This window comes from Enoplosus armatus, chromosome 24 (genome assembly GCF_043641665.1).
Source record: "Enoplosus armatus isolate fEnoArm2 chromosome 24, fEnoArm2.hap1, whole genome shotgun sequence".
NCBI lineage: Eukaryota > Metazoa > Chordata > Actinopteri > Centrarchiformes > Enoplosidae > Enoplosus > Enoplosus armatus.
The window spans coordinates 10,401,324-10,423,186 of record NC_092203.1 but is presented as its reverse complement, the minus strand read 5'-3'; positions in this window follow the sequence as shown (position 1 = coordinate 10,423,186).

The following is a 21,863-nucleotide window of genomic DNA, read 5'->3' as shown; positions in this document are numbered from 1 at the left end:
TTTCTTTAAAGTTTTACAATATTTATCATCATTATTTTGATGTTCTGGGGTATTTTAATACTGATATAAAATCAATCAATTAGTGTCACAGTTTGGAGTCATTTTACTCTCATGATGCTTAACAGAACGACTCAACTGAAATATTTCCTTGTGCTTCTGACCAGAGCTAATCACAAGACGTGCTTCAGTAAAACATTATGCATCATCCGAGCCTCCGACACAGGAAACACACTCTATATATGTGTGAGGCCGAAATGGCTTGCTGGGATATAAACCTAATGTTGAGTATCATCCATGCAATATTCAGAAATCAAGAAACTAATGTAGCAAAAGAAGGTAAATAAGGTAGTAAACTGGAACGGCCTGGTGTTGCTTTATGACATATATGAAAGCTCGGGCTAATTTGGCAAAATGCACGTTTTAATGAAATATTCAGAGACCTCGTGCTTAAGGTACATAACTGAATCTGAACGTGTTGAATTATTTATATTTACAGCACAACTGATGCCTGGTACTTGCAGCACGAGGAGCCCCTCTGGCTCTGTGGCTCTAAATTAACACCGCGTGCTACTCTTCCAAATATGTTGGAAATAACCAGCGTATACCAGCTTTTTGTGAAAATGTGTGTTTGCTGAAGATTGATGCTTCCATGCGTCTTGATAGAGCAGGTAAAATAACGTCTCAAACTCATTTGCAGTCAGATAAAGACCACCTGAGTGTTGTTTTGCGGAAAGACGGAGCATGTTCCAACTTTAATTATGTCAGTCTCCTGATGCTGAGATTAAAGCCTTGTTGAGGTATGGCATGGTTAGTAAATGTGTCTAATGGGAAATTATGAGAGGAAACCTGAATATGGTAGGTCAGGGATACGGAAAAAAGGTAAAGTCTTATGTATCCTCTTTTATTTAATGTAGGTTTGGGATCCAGATTTGTTTCTTGGCTTGTTTCTGGGTGAATTCCAGGACTCTTTGAAGATTAAAGCCACAAGCAAACAGCATGTTGATGATGTTTAATGATGTTTCTTATTGGGAGGAAAAAAATCTCATTTTTTTTTCCTGAATACTTCTGGCATTCATGCTCACGAAGAGGCTGTAAAAACATGGAGTTGAGACCAAGAAAAATATGGAAAGTTGTCGTTTCAACTGACACAAATTATATATTCTTTGAGATGAATGACTTTGCGAAACCACAATACAACCATGGAAAAGGAAATGGTAGATGTTGTGGGACATAATGTGCCGAAACTGAACCACTGGTACAACATCTGCCTCATTTTCAGTCTGACTTTTTATGTAAATCTACTGCTGTGGAAAGATGGGCCCATTTCAGGTAGCAAAAGAGATTGTAATATTAATATATTCATATACGAATATACTATCTCTTTGTTTTGTTGGCATTTGTTGTAAAATAGGTTCATAAATAAGTAGCTTATGTGCAAAGAGTTGGACCAAACTGTGCTTTAATCACAATCCCAGTTTTTGTGCTTTAGTGGGCAGAGCACTCGGTTAAATGCATAGAAAAACATGGATACACAGTCTGTGAAGTTGAAGTTTGCAGCAGGCTCAGGGAAAAAAAAAAAAAAAGTCATTAATTAGATTACATTAGCTGCAAAGGCTTAGGGGGGATTAATGTCGAGAAACGTGTGCACTCAAAAGCAAAAGATAGTGTACCTGGGTGTGCTTCAAACCTGATTAGCTCTCGCGGCGGTGAGCTGCGAGGGGTTTGACGGCTCACGTCTTGTTGTCTACCTGGCAGTTTGCAAGTAATCTCTCCATTGTGCTTGTGGGAGGAAGGTAGATTTAGACATCGGTGTGTATTTCTCAGCTGTCTGCGGAATAACACACGCTTGCTGTCTCTTTCCCCCCCCCTCCCTTTTCATTTCTTTCCTCCTGTCTCGTACATCTGCTCCGTGCACACGATGCCTGCCCCCTCTGCTGTTCCTGGCAGCAGCTTATCCAGGAGGTGTGTGTATGCGTGTGCGCCACAGTCAAGGTGTGTGTGTGACACATTTCCAAAGCCAGTTGTAATAGGTGAATCACTGCAGCGTATCCCAGCATCCTCCCTGGTGGCGGCCCGCGCTGGCAATGGCGGCAGGAGGCTCGTGTCAAGAGACGGGAGCTGGAGTAGAGCGTGTCAGAGGCTCCTCGTCATCGTCGGCGTTGTCCGGGGCGACAGCTCTCCGGCGGATGGAAGAAGACATCCGTCAACGTCTCCTTGGCGCGTGATTCCTGTGCAGCTGGGAATAAGGATGGTGCTGCGAGGCGAGAGTAAATTCTCAAGTCAAATAAAAAAAATCTCCAGTAGAGGTAAAGAAGGGACGCGAGGGGGGGCTCGGGGCTGAGGGGAGATAACAGCAACCCCCTCTTCGCTCAGTGAAAAGGTAAAAATATTATCATACCACACGTCATAAAGTGCAATCCAGCCGATAACTTGACGGCCCCGATGTCAGACAGGCTCACTAACAAGTCTGACAATTGAAAGTTGAGGTGAGCCTTCTGGGAGATGGAGGGGGGGAAAGAAAAGGGCCTGTTGGCTAAGTGTGCTCCCTCCCACCTGCCACACACACACACACACACACACACACACACACACACACACACACACACACTCTCTCTCCTCTTCCTCCTCCTCCTTTAACAGTGAATAAAATTGACTCGCTTGCAGTGTGGAAAGCAAAGGTGCGGAAGCCGGTAGCATCACCTAAGCGGAGGCGTGCTGATCACACCTTTGCTTAATGAGCTCCTTAGAAGGTCTAAAATAGCAGCACCCCCCCCCTCATCCTCATCCTCCTCCTCCTCCTCCAATTCTGCTGTACCTATACCCGTGTCCTCACCCCCCTCGGTGGCTTGTCAGGTGGAGCCTCACTCATTTGCGGCTCCGGCTGTCATCCAAGGGGAGCCGAGGAGGAAGGAGGGAGGGAGGGAGGAGGGGAGGTGGAGTGAAGGTGGTGGTGGAGCTGATGCAGAAAAGTTTAGAAGGAATTAACAAATCAATAAGAAGAAGAAGAAGAAGAAGAGGAGACAGAAGCATCATGTTGGATATATGTATACTAGTCTTTGCAGGACTGGATTACTTTGCACTTTATTCCATTTAAAAGTCACATACAGCTAAACGATGTAATGTCTGGCTGTTGCAACAAGTCCTCAAACTCAAATGTAGGATTTTTACTTGGTTTAGGGGAAGATCACAGCTAACAGGAACCGACTTTGACTCGTGGTAGGAGTGTGTAGGCCACGCCATTCACCCCAACATCCACTGTAGCAGCACATTTTAGTCCAGGTTCTGATCAGAGTTAATCATAAAGCCTTTTCACTGCATGAGGTATGAGCGGCCTTATCACAACTGGGCCCATGTTTTCAAATTAAAGTCAAATGAGGTGAGTCTGCTATCTCCTGAGCAACCTATTATGGGTGAGGACAGAATTAACGAAGACTAGAACCGCAGGCAAACTGTACACAAAGACATTACCAAAACACATTCGGGTATAACACATAATTCACAGTCTGTCAATAATTAATCCAGGAATACCTGCTCCCAACATGTGTAATCTCTTTAGGATTATATTGGGGGGGGGGGGCTGTTGTGGCTATGACAGGTGTTCCTGCATTAGCATCTATTAAAAACAGATTATATGGCAGTTGCTCTCATTTTGGCGGCTGACATGCAGGAAAATGTTGTTGTTGTTGGTGTAGCAGTTGCACAACACATATGCGCCCATCGTAAGGACGGCGCCGCACACCGCCTCTGTAATCATGAACGGCTATTATCTGGAGTTTTTTTTTTTAAACCTTTATTTACCCGGGGAAGGTTTGCTGAGTACGCACATCCTTCTGCAGCACCGTCCTGCTTTGCATTCAGACGATTACACGCGTTTAGACTCTCAAGCTGGACACTAAGCCTCCTGCAGCAGGTGTTGTAACAGTTGCAGTAAAACTAAAAAGTATATGTGCAGCCTTAGTTTTTTACCTTCATGGCAAACCCACTTTCCTTCAAGCTGCCTCAACAACTTCTACTTCATTTAATGATGAATGCCTTTGGAAAGCATTGAAATACTGAATAAAGGGACGGTTTTATTCTTTGACTCTGGTGATTCTTTGATTTTCAAACTCTATGCTGGACGTTGGACATCACGTCAAGTATTCACAATGACAATAATAGAAATAAATGAATTGACAAACAAACTGCGAACCTATAGGATTTCTACAGTTCTCAGTTGTATTTTAAGACAAAATATCCTCTCTCCCAAACTTCACAGCTCTTTTTGTATCTTTCTCCTTCAAACTTTCTTCCCATTTAATCACAGAAACACTGCACACACACTTCTGTCAGCGCATGAAATCCCTGATATCATCACTAATTGAAAATAAAACTAAAAACTAAAAGAAAAGCTTTTCTTTTCTGCTAATTTTAAGCCCATTCTGTCCCGAGTTTCAGATAAATGCATAAAATACAAGCATGGTTTCAAGTCAAATCATCGAGACTCTGAATTTAACAGCCTACAAAAGACTAGACCACATGAATCCTGATCAGCCCTCTACCCCCCACCTCTTCCTCCAGCTGCAGTAATGGCTGGCAGGTCACACATGCACACAGGCAGAAAGGAAGTGCTAACGTTCAGTCACAGATGCGAGTCTATATAATGAGGCCCAGTAAGAAGACGCCATAATATCCTTGCTAATAAGGTATAATCGTCTCATTGTAATCAAGTTACGTGCAATTTATGAGGGTTAGGGAATGGGCCTTTTGACTCGTGATGCTTTTTTTTCCCTCCTCCGGATGCTGGTCTGCAGGGCTGAGAGTGAGAATTGTTAAAGGGTTGAAGGAGGACACATACACCACTCATATACTGTATGTTTGTGTGTGTTGAAGCTCCCTGGCAGGAGAAATTGTTAGAATGGAGAAAAAAAAAAAAAAAAGAGTAATAAATGTAAAATGCTGGATTGTTTTCTACTGCGAAAATTAGGGAAACGATCATTGCGGGGTCATTTCTCTTCACGGCAAAACGAATCCTGTGAAGCCTGCGAGTTCCCCTTTAAAGGACACGTCATGCAATCAGCAATCAGCAGGAAAACAATTACACCTGAGAGGAACAGAAGGGAAGTCAAGAATTCACATACGCCTATAAATAATAATAATAATAATAATAATAATAATAATAGTATACAAAAACACTGAAGAAGTGTGTCTATTTGTACCAAGAAACAGCAGAGACACATTTTTTGCTCCTGTATCAAAAGCACTGTGATGCATTTATGTGAGTCCGGCGGTATGAGACTCAGTTTCTGGTCTATTTCTTTATGTGATTGTATAAATCACAGCCACAAAAAAAAAAAAAAGGTTAAATTGCACACAACATTATATGTATCACACATCTACTGCCTTCTACAAAGTCTAGTTTTAACCACGCTGTAACATTATGCTGTAAACAGTGTTTGTACGTTTGGGCTGATACAGTCACACTTGGTCATTTGCTCCTTCTCAGATAGATCAAACGCCTCCTACAGAAGAAGAAAAAAGTTGCCTGTGCCACCTTGCAAGACCTACAGCAAAGTAAACCAGCTCACCTTATTGCACCAGACGTGTTTTCCATGTATGCAGCGCTCCTCGTACCGCAGTAATTGCATTCCGGAGCCAAACACCCACCCATCGGTGATTTGACACTGTCTGTTTGATGCACCGTGTGAGTGCGTGTATGCACATAAATGTGTGTTTGTGGTGCCTGGAACATATTACTGCCGGTAAGCCAAACCTGCCTGCGATTGTACTAATAAAGGCCGCGTTCCTTCGCCTCAGCCTCGCCGGTAGACAGCACCAATTACATAAAACGACTGGAACGCGGAGGGGTCGTCTTCCACAGCTTCACTGACACCCGCTTTGAACTTCCCCTGACTTCAAAAGGTGTTCGCTGAGTGATTACCCGGTAACAGACTGGGTTAAAAAAAAAAAAGAGGAAAAGGAAAAGTGTATCCTTCAAATCACCTATATCCAAACATTGACATCTGTTGCCTTTGAAACATGCCTGACAACCTGCAGATACAGGACGACAACAACAAAGTGGACAACGCTATAAAAGTCGAGAAAAGGCCTTCGTGTTGAACCGCAGACGTACGACAGACAAGGTGAGCCTCAGAAAATCAAGTCAAAATCAAATGGACACTTTGTACAGGTGGAAATTAGGAGCGACTGTGTGTTTCCACGGACGCAGGAGCTGTGGATCAGGAGAGTGTTGCACAAAGAGGGAGTTGGCAGTCTGGTGGAGTCTGAGTGGGTGAGCGCCGTGCTGAGACAGCCCATCAATCAGCCCTTCGAACACCTTTCCCCCCCACTTCCTGTAAGTGCTCTGCGATCCACATCGGCCGCCAGGAGTCCGCAGGAAGCCACCGGGTGAGGATTCAGCAAACCTATTTTTTCCTTTTAATTTGAGCAATTGCTGCAAGTATTGATTGAGCGAAAGCACAATGCAGTTACACGAGAGGTGGAGAGAGGAGCGCCGAGGGGGGAGGGCCTGGGCGCCGTTAATGTAGCTCCGACAGGGGAATCAAACGCTCCCTCTTGTTTTAAGCGCTCCTCCACCCCGGCTGCACAAGGCAACGGTGCCGAGCGGGTCGATAGTGCTGATTAAACGGCACATATCCCGGTCATCAATATTATACACACTCTATTTGCGGGACACCAATGTTCAAGTCACAGTGCTGCTGAAGTAGATGGATACAATGGAAATATAGACAGTGTAGTGCAGCTGTGCAGGGGCCTCGGAGTACCCGCGATCCCATCGCAACCAGCGGGAAGAGACTGAAATCATTGAGGATCCTCAGTCTTCTGCTTGTTGATGATCACCACTCGGTGTCCATCCAATCACATGGACTAAACCACAGTCCACTGTTAACTACACGTCTGTCTGTAGTGGTTAGTGTGACGGTTATCACTGCAGAGGAGTTTCCAAGGTGGTTTGGGTCTCTGTCCACTTTGCTTTTGATCAAATCTGACGTGTCTGTTAGCTGATTTATTCAGTTGTTGTTAAGTTCAGTTCTTATCATTTCTCAAGATGCAACACTTCCTGCTCAGCACCACAAGTTAGACATCTGGTTTTGATGTAGGATCTGTATTTGAATATCTTATCTGGTTCAAGTGTGAATGCAATATGTAGTATACATATGTGTATGTAACTTCCTGCTATCTCATGTGTGTGCAGCAGCATCGCTTCCCTTTGTTGACAAGTCCTCCAGCTCCACCTACCCAAACACTTATTAATATCACATGTTAATACCAAGTGGATATACTGTATTATCAAGCAATATCAGATCTCTCTAACACTAAAAATAAAAGTTCTAGCCACCAGTTTGGGGCTCAAATCGGACTCATTTACCAAACAAGCCTTAACTGACAACACACATCAAATGCAACACGACAGGAAGTACCTTTCAATCCGAGTATTTACAGTTCAGCAGACGTATTTCAAAGATTAGATTAATTTATGGCTGACTCTGATGTGTAACAGCAAAAGGATGAATCTGCAGCTGCAGAAGGCACCGCCACACTTCAGCAGCTACAAACACAAACCCAGCCCCTGCCACACACACATACACAAACACATGCGAGTGTTGGACAGTCGATAGCACTACCGCATGATAATCGATTGCCATTTGTAACAGCAGGGTAGGCAGAGGGGTCCGATCAGTGCAAATTATTGTCACCACATGCTGTCGTGCTGTGCAGTCAGCCGGCCGGCATAGCGGAGCAAGATAAATGACAAAAGAGTCGCGGGAGCAAGATAGCAGTTAGTCATACCTGGTAGTGCAGGGGACTCTACATGGGGGCGCACATCAATACGACAGGGGAGGGCAGAGGGGTGGGAGGGGAGGGAGAGGGGAAGAACCAGGGACAAATTAAAATACAGTAAACGTCATATTTCATGACATTCAGAGCATGTTATGCTTTGCCTCGGTGTGTGTGTTTTAAGGTTATGTCTATCAGAGATGCACAAACGCACACTCGAGAGAATTTACATTTTCTTTCAAATCCACTTGATCTTGCTGTTTAGGTCTCCTGCCACACCAAACAAACATATTTTACTGATACTTGTACTGTAGATTATACATTTATAGTACCTCAACAACACCCATCATTCATTCCCCTTTAATGATTTATATGTGACTATTGTAAGCAAATAAGAAAGTCTGTTTGTCCTCATCTTGTAAGAAAAGAAAGATATGTGTCTTTCATTCTTTATATCTTCTACATACATTTTCTTGGACGGTAAATACATTTGTTCCACCTGTTGACATTAATGACTCATTAATTTCTACTTCTGATGGATTCATAAATCACTCCAGTGTTGCACTCATTGCAGGTTCCTCTGCTCTGCTAAACGCCGGGACTGTAAATTCTGTATGCCACAGATGTATTTGTGTTACTCTACAGCTGCATTAATTCCAATACCTTAGGAAAGAAAAAAAAAACCCGACACAATCAAATCCCAGTAAGTAAAGTGCAACGATTGCTGTGAGGTCCGGCGATGAAGACACCTCTCAAGAAGTCAGCGGTGTTGCATCAAGCAGCAACATTGATTTCAAAACGGGGAAATAGAAGGCTCTCATTGATTGGAGATGCTCGGGGTCTTATTAAACAACTGTGACTGTCCCTAAAGCAAACGTCGGGGACAACTTACCTAACATCTGACTAGACTCCATTGATTTTTTTTTTCTTCTTTCTAGGTTGTGTTTGCATGTCCCCCGCACTGCTCGCTGACGCCTCGGCAGCATCGGAGCAGAGCGGCGTCGACGCAGCAGCTGTAATTTGTGATAGCCGATCAGACGTTCTTCCGGGTCAATACTGTATCTTGTGTGGAAGCCGGCTAATAGGAATAAACATTTCACCTTTGTCTAAACAATCGAGTCGTGAGAATTCCCCGTAGCACTGCAGAGTCAATGGGTGATGCAGGCGGGTAACAGGGCTCCTGTTTTAAATGGCTCTCATACAGAAAAGACCATTACAAATCAATGGGGAGTCATTTTTACGGGTGAGGCGGTGTCAGGCGAGGTAACTCAGGTGCTTCTTTAATTGTTGCAGTTGGAATAGTCCTAAACAAGAGCCGCAGAAATCTATGAAGTGTGTGTATCTGCAAAGCTGCAAAGACAAAGGTTCTTCAGGTACAAATACAGCAACTGCAGCTCCGTTTGGTCCATTTTTTCTAGATTACTGCATGTCTTTTTGTGTCTTTTAAGCTGAGACTGTGTATTTAAGGTCCACGTCTTTCTATTTAGAGCGACTTACAATAAGTGCAGACATCACAGAGATTACAAGAGCAGTGGCCAGGGATCAGTGGTCACCCCGATGTTGCTTGTTTTAAAACCATGACCATGATCGTTCCACAGCCTTAACCATGTGTTTATTATTGTAGCCATGTCGACGAAGGTCCCCTAGCCTTAGCAGAGTTGTCATTTAAAACCAAACTACGATGTTTGTCTAACCTTTGCAAAGTCCTTATGTTAAGCCAAACCATGATCTTTCCCAAAACGCAACCAAGTCTCTGTTGTGCCTAAACCTAACCAAACTTTAACCACAGGGTTGTCGCACTATAAAACTGATTTGGAATGGTTTAGGAAGGTTTGGGCGTCAGATCAGAAACTCTTGAATGTGACGCTCTAGAGGGGGACTCTTTGGGTTTCTGCCCAACTCAACCACCTACTGACAACATCATGGATTATACAACTTCTTGGTACGCAGCAAAATGTTGCCAGTGGATGTAATCAAATTAGTTGCATTATGAATTTACTTCTCTCCTTTGCCTGAGAGTCTCTTTGGATGCATTACTCAAGGGCATGTAATTTTTAAGGGAAACCAGATCAGTTAATATTCCCCCTATGACTTTAAGGAAAGTCCAGATCAAAGGATATAATTAGAACCAGGCCTATCTGTGTGTCGACCTCCCAACTTCTACATTTTTTGTTTTTTCATTATCCCAAACACGGAGGAACCACAGAACTTTTCTCAGAGTGTGAGCGATGCACAGAAAGTGGGCTGGAAACGAAAAGAGCCAGCTCTACTGAAGGAGCACATTTCATCCGAGGGCCAAAGAGTCAGCGGAGAGTGAAATGACTGTTTGACTCTATTCCATCCTTCCCTCTTAAGTCACACAAAGCGCAGCGACTCCCAGCCAACTGTGAGGTATTGTATAATCGCCATGTAGCTCTTAAGAGGCCAGGGAAGGAAATCGTTGTGGAAGGAAGTGAAGAGAGTTAGTGTACGTTCAGGGGCACAGTGGGAGTCAAATTGAGTAGGGGTGGACTGCAGAGCTGTCGGTTAACCAGCAGTGTACGCTGAGTAGAAAAAAACTCAAGTCTTATGTCTTAATAAGGCGCTGTTAACAAGTCAGTTGTTACAAAGAGTTGTAAAAGAGCAGAAAAACTGAGGAAAAGCACAGGTTTGAGTTCCTGATAAGAAGGATATTAATAACACTGTGACTAAACAATGCTTACTGTACTTTATTTTTATAAATCAGTGATGTAAAATGTTATTAGTACTGATTTGTATTTGAGCGGGTTTTGCAGGAGCAACGATAGATAATCATGGCGTGCAAATATTCTCCACTAAAACCCTGATTACTACATTTTAGGGGAGATCTGAAGCCCTTCAAGGGCGGGTGAACAAGTAAAGATTGAAAAGAAACGCTTGACAGGAAGTAAATTAGTTTGATGTGTGAGGGGAGGTGTGCTGAAGCACATTAAGACAACTGTTACGTCTCAGTTAATGACTTGCGTACTGTAGATTTATTCACAATTTGAATGAAAGCATTCCACAGTCACGATGGTCTATAAAGTTTACAACACATGCTCAGGAAACTTCATCATCTATGTTACTGATGATCACCACATGACATTTAAGAGCTTTCTGTACGGTAGTTTCTCCCATCTGACAAGCTTGTAACATTTTAGGTTTTTCCACCTGCATCAAACAAGCTGAGAGGCAATTTCCATCCGCGCTGCCTCATCATGAAGTCGGGACTCGTCCAGGCTCAGTCGGAAAGGTCACACAAGCGTTTTACAACCTGGACAATTAAGGTCCAGCTCGCTCTCTGGTCTGCCACCTGTATCAAACACGTTATTAGCCTCGACACCGGCGGCGTCAGATCATTTTGTCGCGGAGATAACTCTATCCATGGATGAAATGCTGATTTTAACTAAGCCGCCTGGTCTAACGTGCCCTCGGGGGTGATCAAAGGTCAGACCAAAGGCTGTTTGATGTCCAACTCGTGGTCTGTTAAGGTCTTGTGGCCACAAGTGATTCGTAAAATGGGGGCCAACTCAAAGGGCAAAGCGAGGGACATGAATACGTTTTATGAGTGACAAATACATTTTAATCTCTGTTTTCACAAGAGCAAATGTCGAAGACGACGCGTCGCCAATTAGCAGATGAAAATTCATCAGTGAGGGGGGGGGGCTGCTGAGCGGGACAGTGGTCATGCTGCCATTGCTCTTCGATGGGTAGCGACCAGGAAGTGCACGGCCGCTGCCATGGCAACGACAGTCTTGAAAAGAGTGCATTAAGGCAAAAGAAAAAGAGAGGCTGTCCAGTATAGCTCATTAAGCTCTGCTATTTACAATTTAATGAAATGTAGAACTCATGAATCACAATATTCACAACGTTAAAGCGGGTGAGCTTGCACGGCACTGTAAGTTAACGTTTTCCATCATTTTACTTAAAAAATGGATGAGTTGAAAATGATTTGCACAATCAAAAAAGCTCCTTTCTAAAACTTCATAAAAATTCTGGATTTAAAATAGTACAAAGTAGCTGAATATGTATTTTTATAAAGTCCAGGTTTAAGTCTGATTTACAATTACAGGTACTGGAAAATGTGTACTCCAGTACTAGACTGTTAACAAGTGTGCTCTGCATACTTTACTGTAAGTTGAATGGATAGTGGCTTGTATTGCAACAGGACTTGATGTTCCAGCATCTATTTTCATAATTTACTGCACCACTTCAACTCACTACACTTAAGGAAAACAACATTCTTCAGAAAGTTCATTCCCCCACGCCGACTCGGTCTATAAACTTTCACTGGAAACCACATAAAAAGGTTCCCTTCTAATTTGAGTTTGGAAGACCATCTTTTCTTTTGGAAAGAGATCTAAATATTTTGGCCAAGATTGAATCCATGTTTTGAAAATTACAAAAACTGTACACACAGCAGAAACTAAATGTCAGAGTGATCCTGTCTATTTAGAATATGTGAAGAAATGTTAATATGAGGCAAGTGGTAGAGAGCATAAGAACAGTAAAAAAGAAACCTCTTACATTCCTCACATACGAGCAGATTCATAAACTCCACTGCATTTCCTGTGCAGCACCTGTGCCGAGCGGCGGGGCAGATGACACCATATTGGATTGATGCACTCGACTGGTTTCGATGCGGCGAAAGGTACAGTGAGGACAAACAGTTAAACACACCGATTCATCTCCAGCCGAGCGCGCTGGCACACACAGCTGTGCCGTCCGGCGAGCTTATGGCGTCGTCATCATACTTCAATTATGAAAAGAAACATATTAGAAAATGTAAATTGTGTTAAATTGAAAAAGTGCCCCAGGATGTAGACCAGGAGGCCGGTTGGAGTCTTTGACAAAACTAATCTGTAAATGTGTTTTGGTTTAACAATTGGCGAAGCTCCAGAAAAGGAAAACGCAGTCAACGTATCTACAGCACTTGATGTGATCACACTACAGAGGTAACGAAGCAAACTCATGCCTTCATTAGCAAATACGTGTGGTTTTAGCATGAAATAAAAATGGGACACACCAATGTTATGTAGTTTCATAGGACTCAGGACTCATCGGCAAATTAATTTGTCCATTTCAGATAATGTGAGTAAAGGTCTTCAGGGTCCACTTAGTCTCTTTACCATGACGCAATGTGGGATCTGTGTCCGGCCAATTCTAAGTGATCAATCAGTTTTATAGTGAGTGTAGTTTTTAAAACAACACTGAGTATTGTTGTCCCATTTCTATTCGGGTCGGGTAGACCACATTGTGGATCAGGAATTATCCTTTATGATAAATATAAATATAAATGTATACATGGGCCTGTTTCTGATCTGATCTAAAACTTTGGACCCGTGAAGACCTCTGCATCTTCAGATCTATCTTTTCTCTCAGTTTCTTAAGATTGAACCTCTTGTTCAACGTGAGCTATGAATGTTTAATGTTATGACCAGAAAGCAGGTCGATGGACAGCAATTAATATGCAAATATGAGCAACAAGGTTTCCAAAGTACATTTAAGTCATCTATCTGTCCTCTGAGAGCGGTTATTAAGTTGTTGGGTTGTTTAATGGCCCCACATAATACATATTTATCAATACCATCTGTAGCTCTGTTAGTATGGAACTGTCCATGTCCTTAACCCTGATCTGATCTACTGGTCTCACGAAGCCAGGGGTCATCTTCGAGTATTCAGTCCCACGTGAATCAGCATCTCTGAAACCTTTTACGCATTCTTTCTCTTCTGGGTCAAGAAGCATTGCTGCTGCAGTGGATGTTATTACATTTTGGGCAGAGCTTCAGGAAGTTTATCATCATGAGCATCAGAGGAGAACCGAGGAATAAAAAAGAGTGACACTAACAGGACTCTCTTTCCATCTTGTTCCAGTCGGACTCAGTCCAAACCATGATTCTGGGCATCCACCATCACCCTGCACCTCGCTAATCACCACAATGTTTGGGCGTCATGCCCCAGAGGTAAGGTGAGCAAGAAGATTGGGACTCCAGATACAGCGAGGCAAGGCTTCATAAATCAAGCGCTCCCACAGATTCTCATGCACATATCGCTCCGTCTGGCTGCTTGCTACAAGCTGTAATTACACACCGGCTAGCTGTTGTATGGAGCTGAGGAATGAGCTACAACATAATGCACAATAAAGCCTGTCATATAAAAAATGGTGTAAAATAACTGGATCAACACTGCATTTTATGGTCTCCTAGTAAAATGACACTCAAATGTACAAAGAGAAGGATAAAAACACTGTTGTAAATGAATGGATGGTGAAGAGGGTTTCCCCAAATCCCTTCATGTTTTTTAACGTGCTCTCTGACTAAATGCGTTATCCTCTATGCTTCCATCATTACAACCACTGATGATTATTTACAGAACGCAACACCGAAGACAATAAAGCCGAATGTTGTACCAGAAGATTCAAACAGTGTCTCATCAAGCTGGTTACAGGAGGCCGCCATGTGAACGCACAACATTTGTAATTTTGCAAACCATTCCGGTCTAATGCTTTCTGCTTATTCTGCAGCATTCATCATCAAAGACTAGGCACCCCGCAGAAAGAAAGAAGCACATATTGACACAGGATTTCACAACTCTGGAAAGTTATCACTGTATCAATCATTTTCCTCCGCGATAGCAAAGTAAATAATAGAAATTTTAGCATTCACAGTAAACTACCAGCACTGTCTGCATGTATCCAATGACTTGCACTGAGCAAGGTTAGACCTTTTTGCCAGAGCCTTCTGCGTCGGCACCCCAGTGTGCCAATACAGTGGTCTCATTGAAGTGAATGAGAATTTGTATGATATGGTGTTATTATTATTTCTCCCACTGCCTGATGCCAACCTCCCAAACAATCTTAAATGAGAGCGATGGGCAGCGACTTCATCAGAACATAAATGATTTCAAACTGTCAACACCAACTGGTCCATCTCTCTCATTGGGAGTTCCCCCACCTTTGGTTAGCTCCGTATGCTAACATTTCAGTGTATTTCAGAGTCTATATAAGTGAAATTCATGTGAAAATGAGAATCTCTAAGACCTCTAAAGTCATTTTCAAGGATTGCAGGGGGGGGTTTTTAGCGGACAAGAAGGATGTTACAGATAACTCACATAAACCATTATTGCTTTTTATTACTCTTGTCGATATAACCAACAATATACTGAGATAAAATGCAAAACATGGAGCTGCAGAGTCTGAAAGCAGAGAGGTTGTGGAGGTTTGGAGGTAGAGGTTTGACCCAGGCTGTTTAGCCTACGAGCTGCTAACGGCAGGAAGCGGGGTTTAAGTCAGATCTCAACGGGGGCTTGTGGGGAAACAGCACACTTAAACCTGACTGGGCACTTCCTGCTTTAGGAACAACAGAGGCCACACATGGTAATGCTATAACTCCTCCGGTGACACAGCTCTTAATGGACCAGGGGAAAGCCTGAGGAGGGCCGGGTCAGGGGATCAATCGGTATCGTGGGAAGCTTTTAAAGACTCAACTCTTATTTGAGATTTAAAAATAGAGCCGGCCTCGCTTCTCCCATAGCGGGGAGCGCTCTGTAGGATGCATCTGGACTGACGCAACGGGCAGCAGCAGCCCCGTAGCTCAAAAGAAATTTCCATTCGCTGATGCATTACGTATCATTTCGCTGTGATGTTCGATGCACTCCTGGTGGGATTTTGTAAAAGCTCTGTAATTTAACTTTATTGGTGAACACACTTAACCTCATCTGCTCCTACTTCACTGTAATACATTTCAAGGGGTGTAAACCTTTTACTTTCAGCTGGGTTTCTATTTGTAGGTGGGGAGAACAGTAGTGACAGTGGACTGAGAGATTATCCAGCTGTTTATACGAGGCTGCATTGCATTGTGGCACAGTTTCAGGCTGACGATAACTGGACACATCATCTACATCTGACCAGAAGAAGAAAAGACATTAAGTGACCAAATGGCTCCATGTTCAAATATTTCGTGAGCACCATCAGTAAAGCTTGATGGATTCCACAACAACTTGTTCGGAGAAGTCTGTGAAAAGAAAAGCACTTAAATTAGAGGCACTTTGCTTCCCCCTGTACGGTCGGAGGGCTCTGTTTGAAAGATCTCTTGACAAGGAGAAGAAACTCTGTTGTCAGACTGAACATCCCTTCCCAGAGCCCCTCCTTTCTTCTAAATACACAATGGGAATGTCAGAGTCTATGAAGCAGCGAGCCGGTACCTGAATAAATCAGAGAGCGCATGTGGAATTCGTTCTCCTTACCCATGTGTGAACGACGGCTGAGGGCTTCATGGGCATAATAAGGGAAATGTTGTACTGGCTAAAAACAATGTCATCTTGGAGGTTGATGCACAACATACAGCACAGCTGCTAAATATGAAAACGAAATATTTTGTAAATGTTTATAAAGACATGATTCAATCCCTGTTTCACCTCACTAGCAAACTGCAATCTTTGCCTCAGTGCTGCGTTTATGAAGCAACATGGATCTTATTATCCTTTCAAGGGCATTGTTGGCTAATTGTAGTTAAATCCAGAGAATACAGCAATAGATACATTAATTTGCAACCATTTCCTTGAATTTAAAAATCATACTTCTTCCTCTGAATGAAAGCATTGTCTTCTTCTGGCTTCTTACATGTAAAACACTGTAAACTTGATTAAATATTGGACCACGTTCATGCACAGCCTCCTTTAGCATTCGCCAAAGTTAGTTTTTTCTTCCTTCTGTATCCACTTAAGCATGATTAGGATTGTCAAGAGTGTTTTGCCACCAGTAGCTATGAGAGGCATTGTGGCTCTTTCTCTGTCTGACAAAGGTACACTTGTTCGCCTGCCGGCTCCAGCCCACCGCTCTCCTCTTGTTCTGGGCTTGGCCTATTATGTTTCAGAGCGCTCCCTCGACAAACCGGGGGTAAATGAAGATATTTGTTTCCACTCAGGTAGCGCTGGCACGTGCCCGCCGCTGCCTCAGCTCTCGGAGACAATTAGCTCACACCTGCTCGCAGCAGATTGCTCTGGCAGATTTCTGCTGCTCCTGTCGCCTTCAACACCGCCATCTGGCCTGGGGAAGGTGTTGCACAGGTCGCCTTGCTGTGTGGCGAACCCGCCAGCCAGGAGTGACTTGGAAAGGGAGAAAATAGACACAGAGAGGAAGCAAATACGCCGGAGTGCAGACTGTCTAAGCCTGATTCTTTATTTCTGTTTGAACATCGGATCTTTTCGGGCAGGAATTTGATGGGGGTGATGAGATATTACACGTACGTTTCAACCTGCAACATGAGTGAGGTTCCTCTCTTTATCCTCCAAGCTTCTCAATGTCTTTTTATCTCTTTAAAACCAAACGGTAAACAAGGAAAGTCAAACCGAAGAGATGTAGGCATGTTTTACTCAACACTTTCAGGAAGGCAGCCTATAAAATGCACAATGAAACCTGCTTAAGCACATCTGTAAAACTCACAAAGAAGAATTTTATTATCCTATTTCAGTTGAGAGCTTTAGTGTCCTATGATGATCTAAATGCTGTTTCACATAAAAAGTCAAATATTGCCAATCAACAGGTCTGTGTTATTTCTCTTTGTCCTTTCTTGTTGATCTTTGGTTTTGATTCTCTATTTTTGAGGGGGAGCAGTGATTCGGAGCGTTTGGAGGCAGCAGGGAAACGTGGATGTTCATGCTAATGAGCGCTGCACGCCAACATGCGGCCGTCCTTCTTGGCCTCACCTTTCTCCTCTCTCAGTCTCTGCACTTCACACCCACAACACTGACCCATCTGTGCGGTTGCAATTCACACGTGTGCGGAGACAAACTAAGAAACGCAGCAGCGCGCGGGGAAAACACAATCAGGGATGGAAATGAATGCAGACACAGAGAGTCAAAGCCGATTCGGGTAAAATCCAATGTTAAAAACATCAGTCTATTTCAGGGTCAATCAATTCATTTATACATTAATTCATCATCCAATAAATTTAAACATTCATTAGTTTGCTAATTTATCTGCCAAGTTTTATTTCAAACCATTCTGATTAGATTTTGACAGAACGATGGATTCTGGCTTTTTCAAAATCACATTATTTGTCACAGGGGAGTACTACAATTACACATCAGCACAAACTGACATATTTGTTACTGATTGGCCCAGAGGGAGCCTGCATCATTGGCCAGAAGATGTGTGGGGGTGGGGTACTGTTGCCTTTTTTTTTTTTTACTGTTACAATCACTGAGTCACTCTGGATGAGAGCGTCACCTAAACGCCTCACATGTTCGAGTAAATACTCCGCTTCTCTCCTGCAACACAAACTCAAACTGACCAGCAGATCACTGGGGATTACGGGCGTGACATATTTACCCCCCACCCACCCCACCCCCCCCACATGATCCTAATGTGGTTAATATTCATGTTTCAGACAGAGGAGACAAATCCAGTTGATTTATTTGATCATCTCACTTGTATACACTTCACTTCCCTTTCCAAAAGGATTCAGGTTGCATGGAAGGAGGGAATAGCTCCAGGCGGGGCACACCAACCCCCCCAACGCTACACCACACACACACACACACACCATATGCAAGCACATGTACAGTACATACTGTAGACAACTGCAGACTGAATGAAAGATGTAGAAAAACACATGGACACGTGTTTCAGTGTTCAGTTTGTCTGAAGCTATCCGACACATGATGATCCATTCAGCAGAAATACACACACGCGATTGGAAGAAGAGTTTTCACTAAAGCAAAACGTTCCATTATAACCAAGTACCAAGAGGTATTAGCAGCAAAATGTACTTTCACCACCGGAAATGCAAACACACACTTGTGCACATTCCAGCCAACAAGAACACAGAAATGAGGTTTCATTAAAGACAAAAATGAATTATAATCAGGACTCCACACACACACACACACATCTTCTCTCAGATAGCCTCTGTAAACACCAACACACACACAGATTCACATTAAACACACAGAAATACTCCTCACACACACTCACACAGTGCAGGCCTCCTGATGCTCGTCTTTCATCCACGGCACTGCACAGCTGCTCACCTTATTGCCAGCAGTGCTCACTTCAACCCCCAACCTTGCCTCCAAGGTACACACTGGATGTGTGTGGGCTTTGTTTGCCAGTGTGTGTAAGTACGTGTGCTTTTTTTCCGTGTCTCTACTGCTTGTGTGTTACTACGTGTATTGAAGCTTGTCTGAAAGCAGTGAATCTAAACGCGTTTGCGTGCATGTCTACGGATGTACAGTAGATAGCGTGTGTGTTCATGTCCGTGCACGTGAGGTTCGTACATGTGTGTGTTTGTGTGCCAAACTTGCGCAGGGTCAGGCCTCAGAGGCCAGGCTCGCTGGCTGCTTTCCTGCGTCGACTGTGTGTGTGTGTGTGAGCTCGGCCTGCGCGACCTCACATGTACACATGGAAACAGGTAGCGGGGGCGCCATGTATTATTCATACAAGGGATGGAGAAGGGGCTGAGGCGGGGGGGGCGGGTGTCAGAGGAGTACAGCAGCTCCTGTTGAGTCGTACAAGTGGGTTTGGATGTGGGCAGGGTGGTCAATGTCGACTTCCATTTCCTGGCGGTGCAGCTTGGGGAAAACGGGAGATGCTGCACTTCAAGAGCACTCACAGCGCGAGTCTGAAACTGTAAGTGCGTCTTACAGTGAATCCTCCAGCGTGCTTTGATACTCAAGTTATTGTGAGAGATGCAACTGCAGGAATGGATGTATGATACTGATTATTATTACGCAAGTGTAGCTGCAGTAAGTGTCCTAGCTAAACTATCAGAGAGGATAGCTGAGACAGTTTCTGTTGGACAGGTGTGCAGCTGGACACACTACAAGTAGCTTCTTAAATACATTTTGTTCTGACAGTACACAGGATTTGACCTCTATCTGACAGAAGCATGCTGTTCATACAAGATTTAAATCTAAAATAAACAGGGAGTAGAATTAGGTTCAATTTCTCAGTCAACATTACAAGAAAAAAATCTTGTCACGAATCAATAGCTGGACCTCATTTATCAAGTAAATATATTAATTTATATCACTGTAAAGTCAACAAAATACGACGTTATGACCCAAAATCTTTCTTTAAAGTTGGTGTGAGACGGTAGAAAAGCAAAAGCTTGAAGGAAAGAAGAAACCAGGTTTAATGCTTGAATTTAGAGAAACACTACAGTAACGTTACAACAGTTTGAGGCACCATTATCAGTCATCTCCACCTCAGTCTCATTTCTCCGATGGTGTAATCACACCAAGGTATCACAATTAATCTGACGATGATATATTGATCGTTACAAATGCCAGGCTACATGTAGCACCTTTACTCTAGCAGTTAGACTCCATCCATTTCTGCAAAAAGCGGGCCAGAGAAGAACAAAAAACAAGCAGCAGCATCGCCCACACAGCGTGTAATGGATGCCTGGATCACACAACCACTTTTCTTTTCTTTTCGAACATGCCTGAATGGCCTAAGGGGGCGGAGAAGAAGTTAGGCACCTCTTAGCCTTACACCTGGCACCAGATACACAGAGGCAGCCAAAGTTCAATTCCCTCCGCGGATATGTGGTTGTGTGTGTGTCAAAGATTGTGTGTGTGTGTGTGTGTGTGTCTGTGTGTGTGTGTGTGTCTCGACGGGCAAAAATGCAATATGAGGTGCGAAGAGGCGGCAACAGACAGCACAGGAACAGACCTGCATAATGGAGCACAGATCCCCCGTTGGTTCCTTTTTAACACCTCCCAGTAGTCTGAGAGGAGAGTGAGACAGCGAGAGATAGACAGAGAGGGCGACAGCCAGACAGAGAGAAAGAAACAACAACTTGTAATTGAGCAGACAGCAGAAGACTTCTGTGAACACTTTTAAGAAGTTGCTGCGCTGTTGTTTGGCCTGGCTTGGAGAAAGTTGTCTGGCGCAGAATGTGTGAAGAAGAGGCCTTTGATTTAGGGTCTGGAAATACCTTGTCTTTGGCTGTACAAACACATACTTTTCAGGCTTAAGGGGGGGATCGTATCGATTCCAAGTCGGACACGACTATCAGAACTTCACACACCTACATGGGGGGGGATTTCTTGTGCTACCTTTGGTACCTTCAGAAGTTTTCGTCTCTCCCTCGCCCTCACCAGATGAGACAGGGGATCGCAACTACAAAGAAGGAATGGCGCTTTAAAAGGCAAGAATTTCAAGCTTGCTTTGGGCAAACGGGGGGCTTTGAAGCATCCACTCCTCTATTAAAAGGAGAGTGGGGTGGAGGGGGAGAGAAAAATCAATGTTGACACAAAAAAGCGTGCTATCTATTGCTGGAAATCCACATGGATGTGAGATTGTAACTTAAAGCATAGAAACAACATCGTGAACTTCATCTTTGCTGCGAGGAGACGGGGACCTCAGGTTTCAACAGCTGCCGTGTTGAGAGTTAATTAGATGAGTAATCGGGATTAAAATGTTTAAAGCTCATTGCTGTGTTTATGGTGTTTTGACTATTTACTCTGATATCTTAATAGGTATTCAAAACAGGAAACTGGAAAATTCACATTTCTGATAATTCCTGTTGTTTTCTCTCAACTTTTCTTGTATAACCTACTTTGAAAATCTAAATTAAGTCTGTAAACGCTTTAATAAGTCAGTTTTACAGACAGGAAACACATGTTACTGAACAATCAGGTAACCAATCTCTTCCAAAAAAAAAGAAAAAGAAAAAAAAGTGACATAAACTGAAAGCGTTGAACCAAAAGTAGAACTAAAGTGTCATTTGGGGAAAAGCGGTTCATCTTCAGGATATCTATCTTTGCTGCATTTATATATAGATCTTGAAATTCAACAGAGCATAAACACAGCTTTTAGATTTTCACCAAATCATCAGCTGAGCCTCTATGATGCATCGGGTCCAATAGGATTGCTCCAAAAATGCGAGCCACACCCACATGAGGCCCTCCAGCAGGGAATTACCAAATGCTGAAAGACATGAAACGATAGAAAATACTCCTCTAAAATCTCTGTTACATAGATATTTAGTCTATTTATCTCTTTAGCAAGGGAAGCGCTGGAAGTCTGGGGGTGCAACTGCATCTTTAGACACATTTTGGCCTAATTAAAGTATCTCAAATCG